Consider the following 20,893-nt stretch of genomic DNA (forward strand, 5'->3'; position numbering starts at 1 on the left):
ACACACACACACACACACACAGGTTCTAAAGCAAAAACTATTGTATAGTTCAGTGCTTGTATGACCAGGATGTACAGTACCTCTGACATAGCTAGGACCCAGAGGCAGTTAAGTTGCATTACTTTGGCACCTAAAAAAATCTATTTCACTTCCTGTACATATTATTTTTCTGTTGCTAAGTAACTGTTCTACTTCATGCCATGTAGTCAGCTGGATTGTTGTAATAAAAACTTAAAGAAATTGTCCTCCCTTTAGACATCTGCATCCATAAAAAATACTTTTGTATGAATGTCCTTGGTTTCCTTTCACCAACACATAAAAGTGTCCACAAATCCAAAGAATGTAAAATATATCTTGCAATTTTAGAAATAGAAAAAAAACTATCCACTGTGTTGACTGAATAGAATATGTCATGTTGTCAGATCTAAAACCTATTTCAAGCCAACAGGTGACACTATGTAACTACTGTCATACTATTTTCATTGGGAAAAAAAAGAAACAAACAAACAAATAAATGGACAAGTGATGTCACAGTTCTGGAGTTGTGAAATGTACTCGCACTGTGCTTACATAAAGCTGACAACAAGGACAGCTGTGGGTATATTTCTTTGCCTCTTACTTTCCTGAACTGTTATAACCTGCAAACGGGAAGGAAAGGAAATTGCAAAATAAGAGTTGTCTCCTCTTTGTCCACATAATTTCTCCAACTGATGTTTTTATTTCAAAAATTCCTGTCATTTTTATTTAGCTCCTGGTTGTGTTATGTCAATTTCAGATTCTAAAATTAAAAAATAGACTGTTACACTGAAGAATTTTATTTCTTGGAATTTTGACTTGATTCTTAGTTTATTTTGTATTTTTTATTTTAATCTTATAATTCAGCCTGAAATATCGGACATCTGGTATTTGAATTCAGAATTAACTTTAAAACTGACTGAATGTTGGAATTCTGTCTTCAGCATTCTGATAGTTTTTTTTGGAATCTTTAAATCACTTCCTAGAATTCTGGCTTTTTTCAGAATTCTCCTTTCTGAGAATTCTGACATAAATCTTGGAATTCTAACTTTTTTTTTCTTTTGGGATTTCTGAGCTGAAACAGAGAGCTTTTGCTTTAATGTCAGAATTTTAACTTTAATTCTATAACTGAGCTTTTTTCTCAGAATTGCCATTTCAGTGTTCTGACATTTTTCTCGAAATTCAGATTTTTTTTTTCCTCAGAACTGTGACTTTCTTCCCCAGAAATCTTTTTAATTTGAGTTCTCATTTTAATTATATTATTTTGATTTTTTTTTCTCACAGTGTTGAATTTATTCTTAAAATTGTTTACTTTACTTGTTGTTGACTCACACTGATCTGGTCTTGTAAATGTTTGCTGTGTTGATGATTATAAAGTAAGCTGCTGGTGCTCACTGATATTGTTATGTTTAGGGAATTTGCAGCCTTGGAGAAACAGCTTAGCCTGTCTGTCTACAAGCAGACCACATGGTGTAGTTGCAGAGAGCCATTAGAGGAGAAGAATTCCCTAAGGTGCCTAAAGAGAAAGTTTCTTGCTGAGGTGGACTACTATTAAGCTCAAAGTGTTGTGTTTTGATCCACAGTAGACTGCAGCTATGGTGATTAGAAAAATGAGTTTTATGCTTTGTGAAAAGTAAAGCCACAAAGCTGCATGACACACTCTGATCCACAGTTAACCTACACAGAACTCTCCTTTTATCTGGAAGAAAGAGATATCCATGTTTTTCAAAGGAAACAGATGGATTTGATTAAGGGTAAATTATTTGCAAAAAGAATTATTTCTTTTAACAAAATGAGAAAAATATGTGAAAAACTCAGGCCATGCTCCTTCAGATGAATATAGCTACACTACATGCAAGCACGTGGGCCATGTGCATGGAACCACATGCATGGCAGACAGATAAGAACTCTAGCTTGCCAAAGCTTAGAGCTGGTCAATCCCAAACTGATACATTAAAACACATACTAGTGCCTTGTGTCTTGTGTCTATGAGAAACTGAACAGATGTCAAAAAAGGAAATTCCACACTAAGTAAGCAACTTAAAGGGACAATACGTAAGACCTCACAGCTACACACTAACTGAGAGAAAACTTATGCTTCACACCTCTCTGAGACCAGAGACCTACAAGTTTTCTACAAATGACAGTGTACAAAAAAGGAACCAGCGAAAAAGAAGAAGTCAGCCTGGATGGCAATACGCTGGAAATTTCTGTTTTACATGGAAATTCATTTAAGTGTACATGCAACTGTGATGTTTTAAAAGCTTTCCACATTCCAGGCCAATAGGGGGCATCATACTGTCATACTATTTCATGTGAAAAGAAACACAGCAAGTGTTGCATGTGGACCTGTGAAATGTGTGCTTGTGTTAAAGTTACAGTCTGCCTGGTTATTCTCCCCTAAGTGCATTATTACAAAAGTATAAGAAAATAGAAGAAGGGAAGCTGATACTGAAGATGATTGCTGCAAGATCTGTTTCAACAACTGAATTTCACAAATCATGGGTAGCACTCAAAGAGTTCTCCATTACTGTGTGACCCACACAGAAACATGACTCATATGGAGGACAACTGAGCAGCGAGCTGTTCACTTACACTGTAGGATTATATTCCTGGAGAGTCATTTATCATTGCAGATCATCTGCCATGATCTGTTTACAAACCACATCTGCTCAGTTAACTATATATAGGGAGCCTTGTGTGAGAATATGCTCACAGACATATACAATTCAGTTCAGGCCTCTTGGATAATTTCCATACAGAGAACCACAGAGGTCAGGCAAGTCACAAGGTAGGATATCAAAATTGGGATGATCTCCTTAGATTTTCAAATTTTCAGTCAGTTAGAAGACAAATTGACATAAAACGTTGAGTTTGGAATCTGACCTCAGTTGACTTTACCATTGTAACATATGTGTTCAACGAAATGCTTAATCAAATTAACAACTTAACCAATACCTAATAGTTGTGATACACTAACTGGTTTCCTAAACCAACCACTTCCAGTACTTTAAGATGCTCACTTACGGTAAAAATAAAAAATGGCAACCTCATATCTGCAAGATCTTTACATGAGTGCGCTGGTCGCTGCTGGTCTATCTTGTCTCAGTAGACTGCTAGGTTTGCATGGTTAGGTTTGCTTTAGAGTAGATATCAAGTTATGAAAAAATGAAAGCTTCTCTTCTCACAGTTTTTGAAGCATATTTAACTTAGTGATCTTTCACACACAGATACATCAACACACATGTGCACACACACATAGACACACACACACACACTGGTAAGCATAGGTTATTTTAAGCCTATTTTGCTGCTTTGTTTTTTTTTTATTGTATTCCTCCCTTTTAGCCACTGACAATATAATATTACTACCTGGGATTTTTTTAAAGAAGCATGTAGCATAATGTTGAAATGATTAACTTGGTTTGAACTAGTCCAGCTGGTTTTAACTACATTAGATTCCGAACCTTTAGTAAAAGTGTCACAGGATGAAACAGTGCGTCATATGTTGATAGCTAAGTTCAGGGTTTTTTGTCAGAGACAACAAAACTGTTGTTGAAAAGGCATGAGCCTCTGCTCTTGCAACTTTTGTGCACATACATGCACATCTGTGTGGCCCTCTGCCTTTCTTCTACTACAAATACAGTGTAATTCTGGAGGAATCAGAAAGGCACAAATTGAAATATGCAGAGTAACCTCCCAGATACAGTGGAGCAAAAAAGTATTTAGTCAGCCACCGATTGTGCAAGTTCCCCCACCTAAAATGATGACAGAGGTCAGTAATTTGCACCAGAGGTACACTTCAACTGTGAGAGACAGAATGTGAAAAAAAAAAATCCATGAATCCACATGGTAGGATTTGTAAAGAATTTATTCGTAAATCAGGGTGGAAAATAAGTATTTGGTCAATAACAAAAATACAACTCAATACTTTGTAACATAACCTTTGTTGGCAATAACAGAGGTCAAACGTTTACTATAGGTCTTTACCAGGTTTGCACACACAGTAGCTGGTATTTTGGCCCATTCCTCCATGCAGATCTTCTTGAGAGCAGTGATGTTTTGGGGCTGTCGCCGAGCAACACGGACTTTCAACTCCCGCCACAGATTTTCTATGGGGTTGAGGTCTGGAGACTGGCTAGGCCACTCCAGGACTTTCAAATGCTTCTTATGGAGCCACTCCTTTGTTGCCGGGGCGGTGTGTTTTGGATCATTGTCATGTTGGAAGACCCAGCCTCGTTTCATCTTCAAAGTTCTCACTGATGGAAGGAGGTTTTGGCTCAAAATCTCACGATACATGGCCCCATTCATTCTGTCCTTAACACGGATCAGTCGTCCTGTCCCCTTGGCAGAAAAACAGCCCCATAGCATGATGTTTCCACCCCCATGCTTCACAGTAGGTATGGTGTTCTTGGGATGCAACTCAGTATTCTTCTTCCTCCAAACACGACGAGTTGAGTTTATACCAAAAAGTTCTACTTTGGTTTCATCTGACCACATGACATTCTCCCAATCCTCTGCTGTATCATCCATGTGCTCTCTGGCAAACTTCAGACGGGCCTGGACATGCACTGGCTTCAGCAGCGGAACACGTCTGGCACTGCGGGATTTGATTCCCTGCCGTTGTAGTGTGTTACTGATGGTGACCTTTGTTACTTTGGTCCCAGCTCTCTGCAGGTCATTCACCAGGTCCCCCCGTGTGGTTCTGGGATCTTTGCTCACCGTTCTCATGATCATTTTGACCCCACGGGATGAGATCTTGCGTGGAGCCCCAGATCGAGGGAGATTATCAGTGGTCTTGTATGTCTTCCATTTTCTGATGATTGCTCCCACAGTTGATTTTTTCACACCAAGCTGCTTGCCTATTGTAGATTCACTCTTCCCAGTCTGGTGCAGGTCTACAATACTTTTCCTGGTGTCCTTCAAAAGCTCTTTGGTCTTGGCCATGGCGGAGTTTGGAGTCTGACTGTTTGAGGCTGTGGACAGGTGTCTTTTATACAGATGATGAGTTCAAACAGCTGCCATTCATACAGGTAACGAGTGGGGGACAGAAAAGCTTGTTACAGAAGATGTTACAGGTCTGTGAGAGCCAGAGATTTTCCTTGTTTGAGGTGACCAAATACTTATTTTCCACCCTGATTTACAAATAAATTCTTTACAAATCCTACCATGTGAATTCATGGATTTTTTTTTCACATTCTGTCTCTCACAGTTGAAGTGTACCTCTGGTGCAAATTACTGACCTCTGTCATCATTTTAAGTGGGGGAACTTGCACAATCGGTGGCTGACTAAATACTTTTTTGCCCCACTGTAACAGCTATGACTTGCACTAATGAAAAGTCATGATATTGTTGAAATGATTTGATGAGATATATGTTCTTGCATAAAAATATGGCATTAACATCCTATTCTCAAGCACACTGCAATACAGAAGTATTGCCTATTAAATTTCCTTGTTAATATACAATATTAAATACTGTACACAGCTACAATCACAATCATAAAGTTGCACTTGTTTCCTTGGCACCAGCTTACCTGTAATCTGGCGAGCAATGTGTACACACATGTGCGTGTGTGTGAGAAAGACAACAAAGTAGCATATCAAATGAAGAGGAACATATGAAAGACAGAAGGCAAGGAGAGAGCACAGGTTGAGGGGTGGGGGGGGGGGGGGGTGGGGGGGGGTGGAACTACCACTGAGAGAGAAAGAAATACAGAGGGCCAGAGGGAGAGGGTAAGTGGGAAGTGGGAAACCCAATCTGTGAGTTTATGGGGCTCCACAGCACAGCAGCAAAATCAATTTGACTGCCGCTGCTTCTGCTTTCAATGAGAAGCAAGGATGATGGAGTGAGAAAGTGGAGAAGCGAAAGGAGATGGAGAGCAGGATGACTGGACAAGGATGGAACTGTGAAGTCAATATGAGTGTGGCAGTAAAACGATGGTAAAAAGATAGACAGAATAAGGAGAGATGGAAGGGTCAGAGAGGGGACAGAAGAGAACGCTGAGGTAATGGATAGGAAATATAACACATGCAACTTGTGGATACAAGGATACAAGAGCATCTTTGAGATACACACTACATAAAACAAAAGAAAACGTGTCCCAGCCTATCAGATACTGACAAATACTGGGAAATTAAGAATAAATAACTAGATAGACAATTCAGTGTCTAAGAATTTAGAATTGTGCACTCAAGCTGGAAAGAACTACACTATACAAAATATGCAGTTTATTGTTTTTTTATACACTGTATCTGCTGACAGTAATAGAAATGCATAGAGTGTCTGCTGAAGGAAGTAGAATTTAATAGCTTCTTTTTATGCATTATTAGTGGCAGTAAATGCACTCATTGCCTTGTTTTAGTGTAAGGAAACAATACATCTGGCCACCATTCCTCATTACCATCTTTCCTTAAAAACAGTATATTATCTGGAGTAGCACTTGAACTAATTAGCTGTACAGCTTATTAGCTAATTGCCAGAAGAGGGACAATGATGGCCTTCATATTACTATCAACAGGTACCAGAATGGCTAGAATCCAGCTCTTCCCCTTATACTGGCTTTGTCTTTGTTTGAAAAGCATTATAATCAGTATGGCTTTGTATAATGTAGGTGGACTGCAAAACTAATAGAAATGCTTTTATCTGCCTGGGAGAGATGCAGCTCTGGTACTATTGTAGACTTGTTGTGCACTGATGTGTGATCTCAGTGTGATGCTTAATGACACACAAGATGAGTTGCAGCAATACAAGTAGAAACTGTAATGTATTTGTGTCTGGGTGTTTTAGATAAAACAGACAAATCTTGAACATTTGGAGTATGGATATTAGAAAAGCCCACAGAAAAGCATAAATTGTTTTTGTCTCCTTGTCTGTTTGCATATCATTTTATTTATTTATATTTATTGATATGTTTTTATTTGTTAATTTGTTTGTTCCATTGTTTTATAATAAAAGTGTCTAGTATAGTGATTGCATATTCATAGCTTAGCCATGTTCTGCAGCAGCAACTGTGAGGAACATGTCATATCACACGTTCTTTTTTGTCTTTCTTTTTTTCTCAATAATTCACCTGAAAGTGAACCGACATGATAGATTGGGATCACCTCCTCAGTGTCATAAAAATTTGTTCAGTTAGACAGGTAGGATAGAGAAGTCTAGCACAGTTAAATACACACTATTTCCAGCCTACTCAAAAGGATACCCTAGGTTTTATTAACAACCATGCATTATATATAATACCCAGCCATTGCAGAAAAAGCTGCGTAACCACCCAGTCTAAGTAGCCCAATGTCACTTACATAATGTGTTGTGGGAAGGAATGTCAGGGAAAGGTAATAAATGGTAATATTTAAAATGTCAAAGTAAATAACATTGAAAATTATTTATTTCTTATAACCATTTTGTCAAAATCCATAACTTAAAGCGACCAGGAATTTAAAACAACTGCTGCATCAATTTTAAGTAACCGTGTGTATTTGTGTCAGTATGTTCCCTCAGCCACAGTATCCTAATTGTATCATGAAGGCTGCTACCTCCAAAATGGAACTCCTTATTTTCTCATTGCTGCTGACAGCCTCAGCCAAGAGGCTGCTATTTTTAAAAAGGAGTGGGTGACTGTGCGAGCTAATAAATGAGCTCACACACAAAAACAGACACACACACACACACACACACACGCTCTCACTCTCTTTCGCTCTCTCTCTCACACACACACATACACATTCTTATACACAGATACATGTAGGCAAACATCAGTTTCATTAAAAACAGAAATATATATGTTCACCTTAAGTCAGTCATGCAATAACAGGCATTTTCAAAAACATCTGTATTTTCATATATTTATGCTACAGAGAGAAGCACACATATCTTCCGATGGTTAGAATAATGGATATCTTTTTATGTAAAGCTGTCCAATGTTAGTGTCACCACCTGACAACAGCATGCTGCTAAAACTCAGTCATGATCCAATGTAGCAAGAGATGTTACCACATCTGTTCTTGCACAGTAAGGGGCAGAGGGGCAAAGAGGAAGACATGAGAGAGAAAGAGAGTCACAGAAGGAGTGAGCAAGTACAGAGTTCCAACATGCCTTCGCCTTCAAGTTATTACATTGTCATTGTTTTTATACATGGTCAAACATAAAAATATCTGAATCATAAAAGATAACTCTCATGTGTGATTTCATCCAAAACTTGTAGTTCTTTTTTTTGCCTTCCTATCTCATAATAGATGCTTGACTTATAGGTTGGCATAGTGTTGCTACCTATTTAGTTTCCATTGACATCACTGTATTGTAAGGTTATTGAGTAGGGTCAAATGTATTAGTTATGATGTTGCTAAATGCCCAGTGCATATGTCACCTTTAAATGTGGCACAGTTACTTAGGACATCAAAGTGTTCACTAGAGTTAAGTATGGAGGGTTTCACCCCAAGTTCAGCACCCTGAGGATGTACGCTAAGAGGAAGGAAGGAGGCCGGGGAATGGTGAGTGTCAACACCACGGTCCAGGATGAGACAATGAACATCCACGAATACATCACAAAGATGACCCCAACTGACAGCGTGCTCAGTGAATACCTCAGGCAGCAAAAACCCAAGAAAGAGGAGGAAGGCGAGGAACCATCATGGAAGGACAGGCCCCTGCACGGTATGTACCACTGGCAGATAGCGGAGGTGGCTGATATCCAGAAATCCAACAGTGGCTGGACAAAGCTGGACTGAAAGACAGCACAGAGGCACTAATCATGGCAGCACAGGAACAAGTTCTGAGCACAAGATGCATAGAGGCTGGGGTCTATCACACCAGGCAAGACCCCAGGTGCAAGCCGTGTAAAGATGCCCCTGAGACAATCCAGCACATAACAGCAGGGTGCAAGATGCTAGCAGGCAAGGCATACATGGAACGCCATAACCAAGCGCCTGGCATAGTATACAGGAACATCTGTGCCGAGTATAACCTGGAAGTTCCGAGGTCAAAATGGGAGACGCCCCTCAGGGTGGTGGAGAATGACCGAGCTAAGATCCTGTGGGACTTCCAGATACAGACGGACAAAATGGTGGTGGCTAACCAACCGGACATAGTGGTGGTAGACAAACATGAGAAGACGGCTGTAGTGATCGATGTAGCAGTCCTGAATGATGGCAACATCAGAAAGAAGGAACACGAGAAGCTGGAGAAATACCAAGGGCTTAGAGAAGAGCTCGAGAAAATGTGGAGGGTGAAGGTGATGGTGGTCCCAGTGGTAATCGGAGCACTAGGTGCGGTGACTCCCAAGCTAGGCGAGTGGCTCCAGCAGATCCCGGGAACAACATTGGAGATCTCTGTCCAGAAGAGTGCAGTCCTGGGAACAGCTAAGATACTGCGCAGGACCCTCAAGCTCCCAGGCCTCTGGCAAAGGACCCGAGCTTGAAGGATAGACCACCCACAGGGGCGAGCGGGGGATTATTTTATATATATATATATATATATGTTAGGGGTGCAACGATACACAAAATTCACGGTTCGGTTCAATACTTTGGTGTCACGGTTCGATATTTTTTCGATACAAAAAAATGTTCATGCTTTTTTAATTTGTCATTTATTAAAATTATAAATATATATATTTTAACTCAAAAGTACAGTTTTTAAATTTAATGTTGCTGAAACAACAAAGTAATAAAAAAATAAATCTATCTGATCGAGAAATCCCTCATCTTTGGAAAAGAGAGTTTATTACAGAGAAATGGCTCTTTCCCAAATAAAAGCTATACTATCCGCTTCTTCAGGGGTATATTCTCAGCAGCATATTAAACATATCAGGTCCCCATAAGGAGAATCATGTGCTAACGGCTGTCTAAATGACTCAGGTAAAGTTTGTAGCATGCGTGCTTGTTGTTTTTGTCTGCTTCCACTTGTCTTTGCACTAGGATGATGTCTGCATAAATGTGCAGTCATATTCATTATGTTCCCACTAGTGCTGTCAGCGTTAATCTGAACGTTAACGCCACAACACAGCAAATCTCCGTTAACGAGCTACCGCGGATCGCCCCTTGCTTGGGGCTGGACAGCGCAACACGTTAACGAGCTAACTGCGCTAACGCAGTAGTTCCCACCCATGTAATTGAGCATTGCGTGGCACATCCGACATACTGTTTTACTTTTGTCCATGACGCGCTTACCTTCAGGGTCATACATGACATGAAAACCAAAACAGTTCCAAAGGCGAGATCTAAATGAGCGTGGGGGAGGTTCAATTTGCCATGTTGCAACGAGCTTAGCTTCTGTCTTGCTAGTTTGTGCTGCGCTCAGTGGATCTGCGCTCGACAGTGCAGCCTAGGCGGAGTAGTCGAACGCAGATCCACTGAGCTCTCAACACAGACAGCATCGTCAGAAGAAAAGTTGATAAAATAAATTAAAAACTTTGTATTGTTCGATACATATGCGTACCGAACTGAACCGAAAGCACTGTATTGAACGGTTCAATATCTACACGAGTATCGTTGCACCCCTAACATATATATATATATATATATGTATATATATGAGAGAGATGAGAGAAATGAGAGAGTAAAGTATTGCTTGACATTGACACAGTGACAGCGTATGGGTCATGTGTAATGCATTGTGTCTCTGTGCGCTGGTTCTCTGTCTAGCTCCACTCTCTTTTTGTTAGTGTGACATTGAAACTTGCTGCTTATCCCATGATCACCACTATCTTCATTTGTCTCAATTAACTACGACAGCTTTTAGTTTTCTAATGTCCACTTCAGTTAGCTGGTTTCACAACATTGCACATGTACCTATGTCAAAGACAGCATGTGGAAAGCTGCTACGAAAAGTTTGTAACTCTTTTGGGATCACCAGGGTTTCTGAAATGATCTTCACACAAGTGTCAATTATAAACACAAATCACCAACACACAAACTTGACTCTATTGATATTGTTAATAATGATAATCAATTCATTTAAAAAGAAAATTACCCTTACTTCTAGTTGCTTTCTTTCTTTCTTTCTTTCTTTTTTTTAGATTTCAATCACTTGTTTATGTTTTGTTGTTTTGTACCTGGAGCAGCAAGACTTTTCTCGAGGACAGGAAGACATAGGTTTTAATGTCCTACATTGCCATAGTCTATCAAATCCATTGGTTTTGTCTCCTCTTCAGCTCTGATGAAAAGAATCATTATTACTTCACACAAAGGTCGTAACTAACAGGAGTATGTAACCACAGATATAACACTCTGTAATCCAAAATTCAAAGAGACTTGGCCCTAATTATTATATTACCCTTTTTTGTCAAGGGTTCAAATTTAAAAGAAGTTTATTTATATAATAACAGTCATTCACTCCAGCTTTAGTACCACACTGCGAAAGGTAACAATCAAAATAGTTCTTATGTGGACCTTAATTTCTCTTATGTGGGATTCTATTTGGAAAACTTACCATCCATCTATTGGAGAAACAAAAGCACAACTGGACACATAAGCACATAAGGACACATGCACATGACTCATTTGTGTCAATCAGCTAGATCCTAAGTACCTAAAGCCTAAATGTGTCACTCTAATACTTTTCTCACAAGTTTTGTATCACATTCACCTAAATAAGTGTGAACATTCGTACAAAGAAATATGTTTAACAGCTTCCACAATGTCAGGAACAAATTAAGTCTAACCTAAAAGCACCATATGCTCTATCACCAACAAATATTATCCAATTTTCACACTTCTTATAAAATACTTTCCTTATGGAGTAGGACTGATTTCAAATGTGTTACTCTAAAGTGTGACTTTCTCTCCTTGTAAACACCAAAACATAAATTTGAATGTCATTCCAATTTTCTTTTGCACACTTTGGGCAAATTCTGATTATTATTATTATTATTATTATTATTATTATTATTATTATTATTGTTATTGTTGTTGTTATTGCTTATATTTAAGTGTTATTTATATTGTGTCAGTCAGTTGTATTGTTTATACTCATTACTGATAAAGTATAATTGTAATTGTTTCTTTTGAATAATTTCAAAGGAGATTAGAGGGCAATTTTTACTTCAGTCATGTTATTTTCACTTGAATTCGAATTTCTCTCTAGTTCAGTCAATACATTTTGGATTTTTCCTTCAGGCTTTAAAGAACCTCTGCTCAAAGTACAGGTTATAGTTATTTGAAGACCGCAGTAGTTAACATTTGTAGTGCATTTGTAATCTCCAGTGTGTGCTGTCTGTATTTATATTTGCTTTCAAGCTGAACTGATTAGGAAAAGAGGGGTAGTTCACAATGAAGACATTGAGTGGCTGCTTGCCCGCAGCACCAAAAGGAAGACAAAGATCCACGCAATAAGACTAGACACATCCTTGGGACCCAAGAAAAGGGATTTTCCACTAAAATAAGGGATTCACCAGTATATCCACCAAAGTGATCAATTTTAGTGTTTGCCATGTAAGCATACGCAATGTTGGCTTAGGACACAAGTCGATTTCATGTTACATAATCTCAAGTTATAGTTGAGAACAGAAAGCATTATGTGCAAGCCTGAGAGTAATTTCTTTCCCTGACTTGAAGTAGCACTTGGGCTCATTCTGAGATAGTGTCACTCTCTTTGTCCCTCAGCTCTGTTCTTCTGTCTTTTTCTGTCTTTCTGTCCTTCAGGTTTTCTCTTTTCACTAGTCGTGGGGGGGCAGTGTTCCCTTTTGTTATGTTGGACCTCCTTCTTGATTTGCTCCCTAGATGTTACCATGGAAACTACAAGACACTACATCACCTCAAGTAGAAGTTTCTCAGAGTGCTTGTCTGCGTGCTTGTTAATGTGTGTATGTGCGTGAGCAAGTGTGAATGTGCATGTGGGTGGAGCTCTTTGCCAAAATGCTGATACTGTATTTCTAATTTACTGACACTAAAATGCGAAAGTAGTAGATGAGAACTCAACAACCACGCCACCCGCCTCCAAACGCCTCGTCCAAAAAACAAAAAAAACTAACTAAATGAAACAGACTTGAACATACTCATGCTTATGTAGTACGACTTATTTGTAAAAAGACACTGAATTAAAGTTTAGTGGATAGAGATTATGAAGTGTTACAGGGGTTACACTGAAAAAGGAGGCGTATCCCAGATCTGGAAACAGTTACCATGGTAACAGAGGTACAGTAGAGATAGGTTTAAGAAAAATATGGTCTTTGTGTCATTATTCTATGTCAGAGTATAAACACATCTACCTCAAATGATCTTGTTATCACACTGGCAGTTACAGATATGCTGAGGTTACACATTGACAAGAAACACAAACATCCACAGATAATACTGGGCGTCCTTCTTAAAAGGAAATGTTGCAAGTTACTGACACCATGAAAAAATAAAGGGAGAGTATGAAATTGACTCTAAAGTAAAGAATGAAGAAATTGTGATGATAAACACACTGAATAAAATCGATTGTGTATTAAGTCTATATGTGTTATGTGGCTCCACTGACTGAAAAGACAGCATTATGTCTGTGTAGATCTCAGCTCAGATCAGTTAGGCACCACTACTTTTTTAGTGCAGTGGAGCATGGGATTAAATGCAGACTCTGGATCAGCTGCTATGACTCATTCTTTGCTCTGGGCTCCCGATGCTGTGCACCTGGTCAATGAGAAAGAGTAGGCAATTATTATGAAGGAGTGATAGACACATTTTCTGCCACCAAAACCACCGTGTCCTTGTTCATTACTCTCTGAATAATAACTATTGAAACCTTTACGTGAGCATAGCAACTGTGATGTCACCATAGTTTTGTTTCAAGAGAAGGCTTTGAAGCCTGCAGTTGGGTTTACCGCTCACTGCCCTCTTGGCAGTTGCTAAAAGCCAGGAAATCTGAATTTGGCCAGTGCAATGAAGCCTGAGGGGAGCTGAGGTGGAGTGAGCAAGCAGCATTTACTGTTGCAGAAAGCGATAGCCTGAGTAAAATTAAGAAAAACACATATAAGCTTTAAAAGTCAGCATCCTCAAGTATGTCATTTGTAAAGTCAAAATGACATACTTGAGATAATGAATTACTTACTGAGATATAAGGAGCAGATACCTTATTTAATGTGCTGTTTCTCACTCATTTTATTATAGCCAACTCTTTTAAGAGCTAGCACCGGCTTGATGACCAGATCTAAAAACAGCTTTATGCTGACTTAAATACGTAGTTTAGAACTTGTCTGTTTAAACTGTACAGGGGAACCAGCAAAGAAAAAAAAGTAGGGCAGTCAGGAAAAAGAAGAAAGTAGACAGGAGTACTTGGAATCTAGGTGTTCAAGAAAGAAAGCAAAGTAAAAGGCTCATAGTCAGCTGTATTAGAGGCTGGACACTAAGGAAGGATAAAAGAACTTTGTCTATAATTGATTGCCTAAGTAATGAGATTGAGCTAGAAAGGATGTGCAGCATGTTAACATGATTAAGGATAAAAATGGAAGTAAACTAACAAGTGAAGCGAGTGCGCTGAGAACATAGAAGGAGTACTTTGAAGAGAGAGGAGGACAGAAGTCGGACAGTTAGTGAATCAGGAGGTGTAGATGATTAGTAAGGAAGAAGTGTGTAGTAGGGACAGATGGGTAGGAGATGTGGATATGATTGCATCAAGAATTAGTTCTGATCCTGTTTTTGTTTGTTATGGTGATGGACAGGTTGACAGATAAGTTCAGGAGGGGAGTCTGTGGACTATGATGCTTGAGGATGAAATTGTGGTCTGTAATGAGAGTAGGGAGGAGGTAGAGGAGAGTCTAGAGAAGTATGCACAGGAGAGAGGAATTAACGTCAGTAGAAACTAGACAGAACAAGGATAGCAACAAAAGTGAAAAGGACGGTTTACAAGATGATAGCAAGACCCGCCATGATTTGGTTTGGAGATTTTAGCACTAACAAAAGAGTGGATGCCGAAATGGATTTTTGCTGGAAGTGACCAGATTTGTCTGTGTGGGATTCTCTAAGAAGAATAATAAGAAGCCTTTTGTCACGGACCTGGGTCTGAGGGACCCAGGCTCCTTGAGCATTGTGGACTCTCATTATTATTGTTATTATATGTGTTTTCAACATATCAGTAAGTGTAAGCCTGCCGCAGTTGGAAAGTGTCTAAAGTCTGCCTCTGCTATTTCCCAGGAGGAGCCTGGAAAAGAGAGGGCAGCAAGCACGGGGTGCATGGACACTTGGAAGCGAGGACACAGGGCATGGACACTGGGAGGAAGACATGGCACGGGAGTCTGGGGCGCACGGGGATTTATTGTTGTGTATTATTTACGTCACTGTAAATAAACGCACTGCTTGCATTGAAAAGTCCTGCATTTTGGGTCCTACTTTCCCACACACCCACGGTTTGCCAGCGCGAACCGTGACACCTTTATTGTCATTGTACATTTGAAATTTAGAACAAGATTCATAAAACTATTGTGTTCAGTGCAAAACAGTAGGTGAAAAATAAATAAATAAATATGGCTTAAAAATAAAAGCATTAAGAGCAGGTAAACATGTTAGTACATTTAGAGCATGGCTGGAGTTAAAGGAATGACATTCACAACAGAATAGCTATTGCACTCAAAAAGAAATATTGTAAAATGTTTCAGATTTGGAAGGTTTTCTTTATTTACAGCAGTTGAGAGTTCAAATGGCCCAGGGGATGAAATTGTTTTTAAGCCTATTTGTCCAGCTCGTTATGCACCTGTACCACCTGCTCAAGGGCAGGAGGTTGAACAAGTGCTGTTCAGGGTGGGAAGATTCTTTGATTATTTTCTTTGCCCTGCTGAGACACAGAGAGCTGGAGATGTCCTCTAGGGAGGGCAGTGTGCAGCCACTGGTTCTCTGGGCATTGTTGATAACCCTCTGCACAGCTCTTGTCTGCTGCTGAGCAGCCAGTGTACCACACTGTGATACAGTACATCAGTACACTCTCAATGGTGAAGCGGAGAAGGCCTCCGACAGCTTTTCCTCTGTGCAAGTCCTCCTAAGCACTCACAGGAAAACTAGTCTCTGATGTGCCTTTTTAACCACCGCTGCTATTGTTCGCACACCCAGAGAGAGGCTCCTGTGACGGAGTTACACCGTCCCGAGCCGCAGACAGCTGATCTGGGCGCATACACGCACCACCACCATTAGTTTCTACAATTACCGTGGCTGCGCGTCTTTTCGTCGACCGGGCAGATAAACAACAAGGGGTGAGAGGTATATTTTGGGCAGCGCAGAAGGGTGGCCAACATATTTTCCCACTTACCTTCAATAAAGCCGGTCGCGGAGACTCGCTGTGATCGCCGATTATGCGGGGTTATGCAAGCCGATGGCATAGTGTTCCGGGGTTTAAATAATGGGTTCGCGCGCGCTGGGAGGGTCACGTGAACTGAGTGGTGCGACAGAAACAACCTGCTGCTTAACACCGAGAAGACCAAGGAGCTCATCGTGGACTACAGGAGGAATGCTGACCCACATCCACCCATCCACATTAAGGGGACGGCTGTGGAGCGTGTGAGCAGCTTCAAGTTCCTGGGAGTCCACATCTCCGAGGATCTCACCTGGACGACCAACTGCTCCAAGCTGGTCAAGAAGGCTCACCAGCGCCTCTTCTTCTTGAGGACTCTGAGGAAGAACCACCTGTCCTCAGACATCCTGGTGAACTTCTATCGCTGCACCATCGAGAGCATCCTGACCAACTGTATAACAGTCTGGTACGGGAACTGCTCTGCCTCGGACCGGAAGGCGTTGCAGAGGGTCGTGAAAACTGCCCAGCGCATCGCCGGAGCACCACTTCCTGCCATAAAAGACATCTACAGGAAGCGGTGTCTGAAAAGGGCTGGGAAAATCATCAAAGACCCCAGTCACCCATCACATGGACTCTTCACCCTCCTGCCCTCTGGGAGGCGCCACAGGAGCCTCCGGACTAAGACCACCAGGTATCGGAACAGCTTCTTCCCCACAGCTGTCAGACTCCTGAACTCTGCCTCCTGACATCTGACCCACGTTAAACTCATGGACTGAACATACACACACCCACAATGGACAACTGTACCCTCAAACACAATAATAACATGGACTGAACCACCACTCACAACCACTAGCACTTTATATAGCCTCTGTAGAAACTATCTACACCCTCACTTATCTTAACTGCACTACTGTATAGCTCTGTGTAAATAATCATTCTGTACATTCGATAATTTTTAATCCTACAACTGTTTACAACTTGCATAGTTCCCATTTCTGTATAGCTGTATATCCCAGATTCTGTAAAGTTATTTATTTCATATTCTGTATAGTTTTTCATATTTATATCCTGTTCATATCCTGTACATAGCTTGTACTCACTACAGCCTGTACATACTTATAGTTATAGAATATTCACAACATACTTCATACCGTGTACATTATAACATACCATAATAGACCCATTTCTGTAATATACTCACATATCTATATTATTGCTAATATATATTGTAATATATCTATATCACTAAAGCACTTCTGGATGGATGCAAACTGCATTTCGTTGCCCTGTACCTGTGCATGTGCAATGACAATAAAGTTTAATTCTATTCTATTCTATTCTATTATTTTTTGGTTTGTTTTGTGTTATTGTGAAACACTGTAGGCTGCCTGGAAATGGCCATAGATGTTTGTATATACATATATGTATTGTAGGAATACAGCAGGAAATAAGCTGAGGGGGAAAGACTGTTTGATAAAAGAAATAATAAAGAGATGACCATTACGCCTAGTGGGAGGGGCTATGGGGTATAAGAGAAGGCGGTCAGGGCCTACCTGTGTTCTTCTCTCCAGAGAGCTGTTACAGAGAGGGTAACATGCAGACTGTGTTTTGTATATGGATGTTTGTTTGTGATGACTTAAGTCGGTTCTATTTTCTTTGTAAATAACTTTTTGTGCACCTGGGAGGCCGGCAGAATAAATTATCCTCACTGAATGCTTTCTGACTACGCCTGTATTTGTTCGGGAGAAGCTTAGGAGAGGACCCCGCGACACTCCGCAATGTAGGTTTCCAGGAATTTAAAGGATGAAACTCTGATGACAGAGTCCCTGTAGAAGTCGAGCTGGGTAGAGTCTTCCGTATGTCTCCTGTAGTCACTGGCCATCTCTTTGGTTTTATTGGTGTTAAGTGCCAGGTTATTAAACAGAGCACCTACTATTTTATGTTGCTGCAGCATTGCAAAAACGCCTCATCACATCATGCATGATGACATTTGCTTAACACCTTTGCACCCAAAGGCTGCAAAGGCTCATAGGATTTCATTAAATATTTTTCACTGCAATTCCTTTCAAAAATGTAGTTGTACGAAAACAGTGGAACAGGGGGTGTAATTCGCCACATGAACAACAAAAAAAATCAGTAAATGGTCATAATAAATCAGTCTGGTATTTAGTTTGTTGCATCAATTGAAATTACATTGCACATTTTCACTGACTCTTACATGGCTGCTTTTACCAGAAGGGTCATTCAGTCTCAAATCAGCTAATTTTTGGAACATTTTCTTCTCAGCCATCTCTGATTTGATTCAAAATTGTATGGTACAAAACTTGAAGATATATAATGAGTCCTGTGAAATCTTACCTTTATATATCAAATAGTTTTCTAGATATAGGCCTTTTCCCCCACACAATGAACTCTGAGGCAATGTTTGAAAGTAAATACAGTCCCGATCAAAAGTTTAAGACCACTTGAAAAATGGCAAAAAAAAAAAATAAAAAAAATCATATTTTGCATATTATCTTGGATCTTAACAAGGTTCTAAGTAGAGCATGAACATGCAACAAGAATAAAATGGAGTGAGACAAAACATGCCATTTATTGAAAAAAACAATATATAGAAAGTAAAAAGCAAACAAGTCATCTGTCTTTTTCAATATTTATTTTCAAATAGACTGACTTCTTAACTGCAAAACTGCTACACTAAGAAAACAGCCCTACATTAAATTTAATAATTTATTTGAAAAAAAAAACCAACACATTGATGTCCAAAATGTAAATTGACATTCCTTATTTATTTGGTGTAAATCTCCAATCACAATGAAACAGGAATGGTAGAAATACATTTCATCTCTTCTTCCTGTTCTGAAGACAAACAAACAATGTCTTCATTATAGTCAGCATGCTGTCAGAGTGAAAACAGATCAGTCTCTGCTGTAATTCAGCTGGTTAAACCTTCACTCTCCAGCTGGGCAATATGTTTGCATCTTTAGACAGGTTTCCTCTAAGATGGTAGTTTGGAGTAACATTGATATCTAAATTTAAGAGAGATAGTAACCTACCAAAAAGTGTAAATCTGAATTGTAATGATCTAAAAATAAATATGTTAGCAAAAGATTTGGACCCCTATTGTCACGGTCCGCGTGGCAGACCATGGGGATGTGGAGAAAAATAGGACCCAAAACGTAGGACTCTTCACTGCAAACGGTGCGTTTATTTACCGTGCGATAAATGGCAATAAATCCCCATGCTTTCCCTTTACTCCCGTGTGGTGTCCTCCCCGAAAAGTCCGCGTCTCAGCACTCCCCGTGCTGGCTGCTGTCTGGCGCTCGACACTTCTCCTGGGGAAACAATAGGAGTCCTGGAGTCTCATGCAATAATCCCACGTCGAGGAGCTCTCAGCCACACTGCTTTGTAGCTCCTGATCAGTTGCAGGTGTGTGATCCTCTCCCTCAGGTGTGGCCAGCCTCCAGCCTGAACACACCCACCAGACCTGATGATGCCTGTAAACCGGTGCTCAGCACACACACACACACACACACACACACACACACACACACAAGACGAGGGACAGCAGCACCAAAAATATACATGTCCATAACATATTTAATAACACTGGGTCCCTCAGACCCAGGCCCGTGACACCTATACTTACTCTTACGTTAACTGAAAAGAGTGCAATCTGATTTTTATGCATTGTTTGGGGATTCAAGACAGATATGATAAAAAAGAAAAATCTAGACTCGACAGAGCTGAAGAAGTACTTTGCAACACTAGTTTAAAAAGAGAATTGTTTTAAATGTTTGGTTACAATTGCAGCGTTCCAAAAACATCAGCAGTTGGAAGTATTGTACCAAAACAAGTATTTTACTAACACTGTGCTTTTGATTTATTTATTTACTGGACTGTGTTGCCAGAGAGGAGCTCCACTGTGGGTTAGTTAGGTAGACAGCAGTGCGGATATTCTTCAAATTGCTCAATCAAGGCATTTGAACCACAGGGATCAGTCAAGCAGGAATTCTTCATTGCACAGTAAGTAACAAAATCAGCAGCAGCACACAATGCAAACACATTTGCAAAGAAAGCAGGAAGTCAATTAGAAGACAGAGACTTTTGAAAACGCATGAGAGGGTAGCACAGTGTGGCAGTGTTTAGTCCTCACAGCAAAAATGTTCTTGGTTAAAACCTTCTTTGTCAGGTTTCTGTATCATTTGAATCCAGAGTCTGGCAACACTGCTATAGGGATTTCACTTAATATAAATCTTACAAAGTTTGTTAGACTAAAAAGTCATATTTAACTTCCATGAATTTCCTAGTTTCTAGGTCCTTCTGAGATCTTTCTGACTACTCAGTCAGTTAAGATTACAAGTATAAATGTGACTATTGTTCTTTTATTTATTTATTAAGCATCAGGTGTAGAACTGTAACTAATGAACTGTATTTATATACTGGTATGAATGCATTGTTTTCTGTGTGTGTGTGTGTGTGTGTGTGTGTGTGTGTGTGTTTTATAAGTACATATTTGTGTTTATTTTTGTAGGTTATGCAGAAAGCTTTCTGAAGTGTTTTGCAGTGTGTGTGTGTGTGTGTGTGTGTGTGTGTGTGTGTGTGCGCATTCATGTCTTTATCTGTTTGTGGTTGAGAGCTTGAAGGCATATCCTGCTGCTGGTAAATTACCCAAAGCAACGTG

Source organism: Mchenga conophoros, linkage group LG14 (genome assembly GCF_057382185.1).
Source record: "Mchenga conophoros isolate Kocher_MC1m ecotype Shallow Benthic linkage group LG14, M_conophoros_male_GT1.1, whole genome shotgun sequence".
Lineage (NCBI taxonomy): Eukaryota > Metazoa > Chordata > Actinopteri > Cichliformes > Cichlidae > Mchenga > Mchenga conophoros.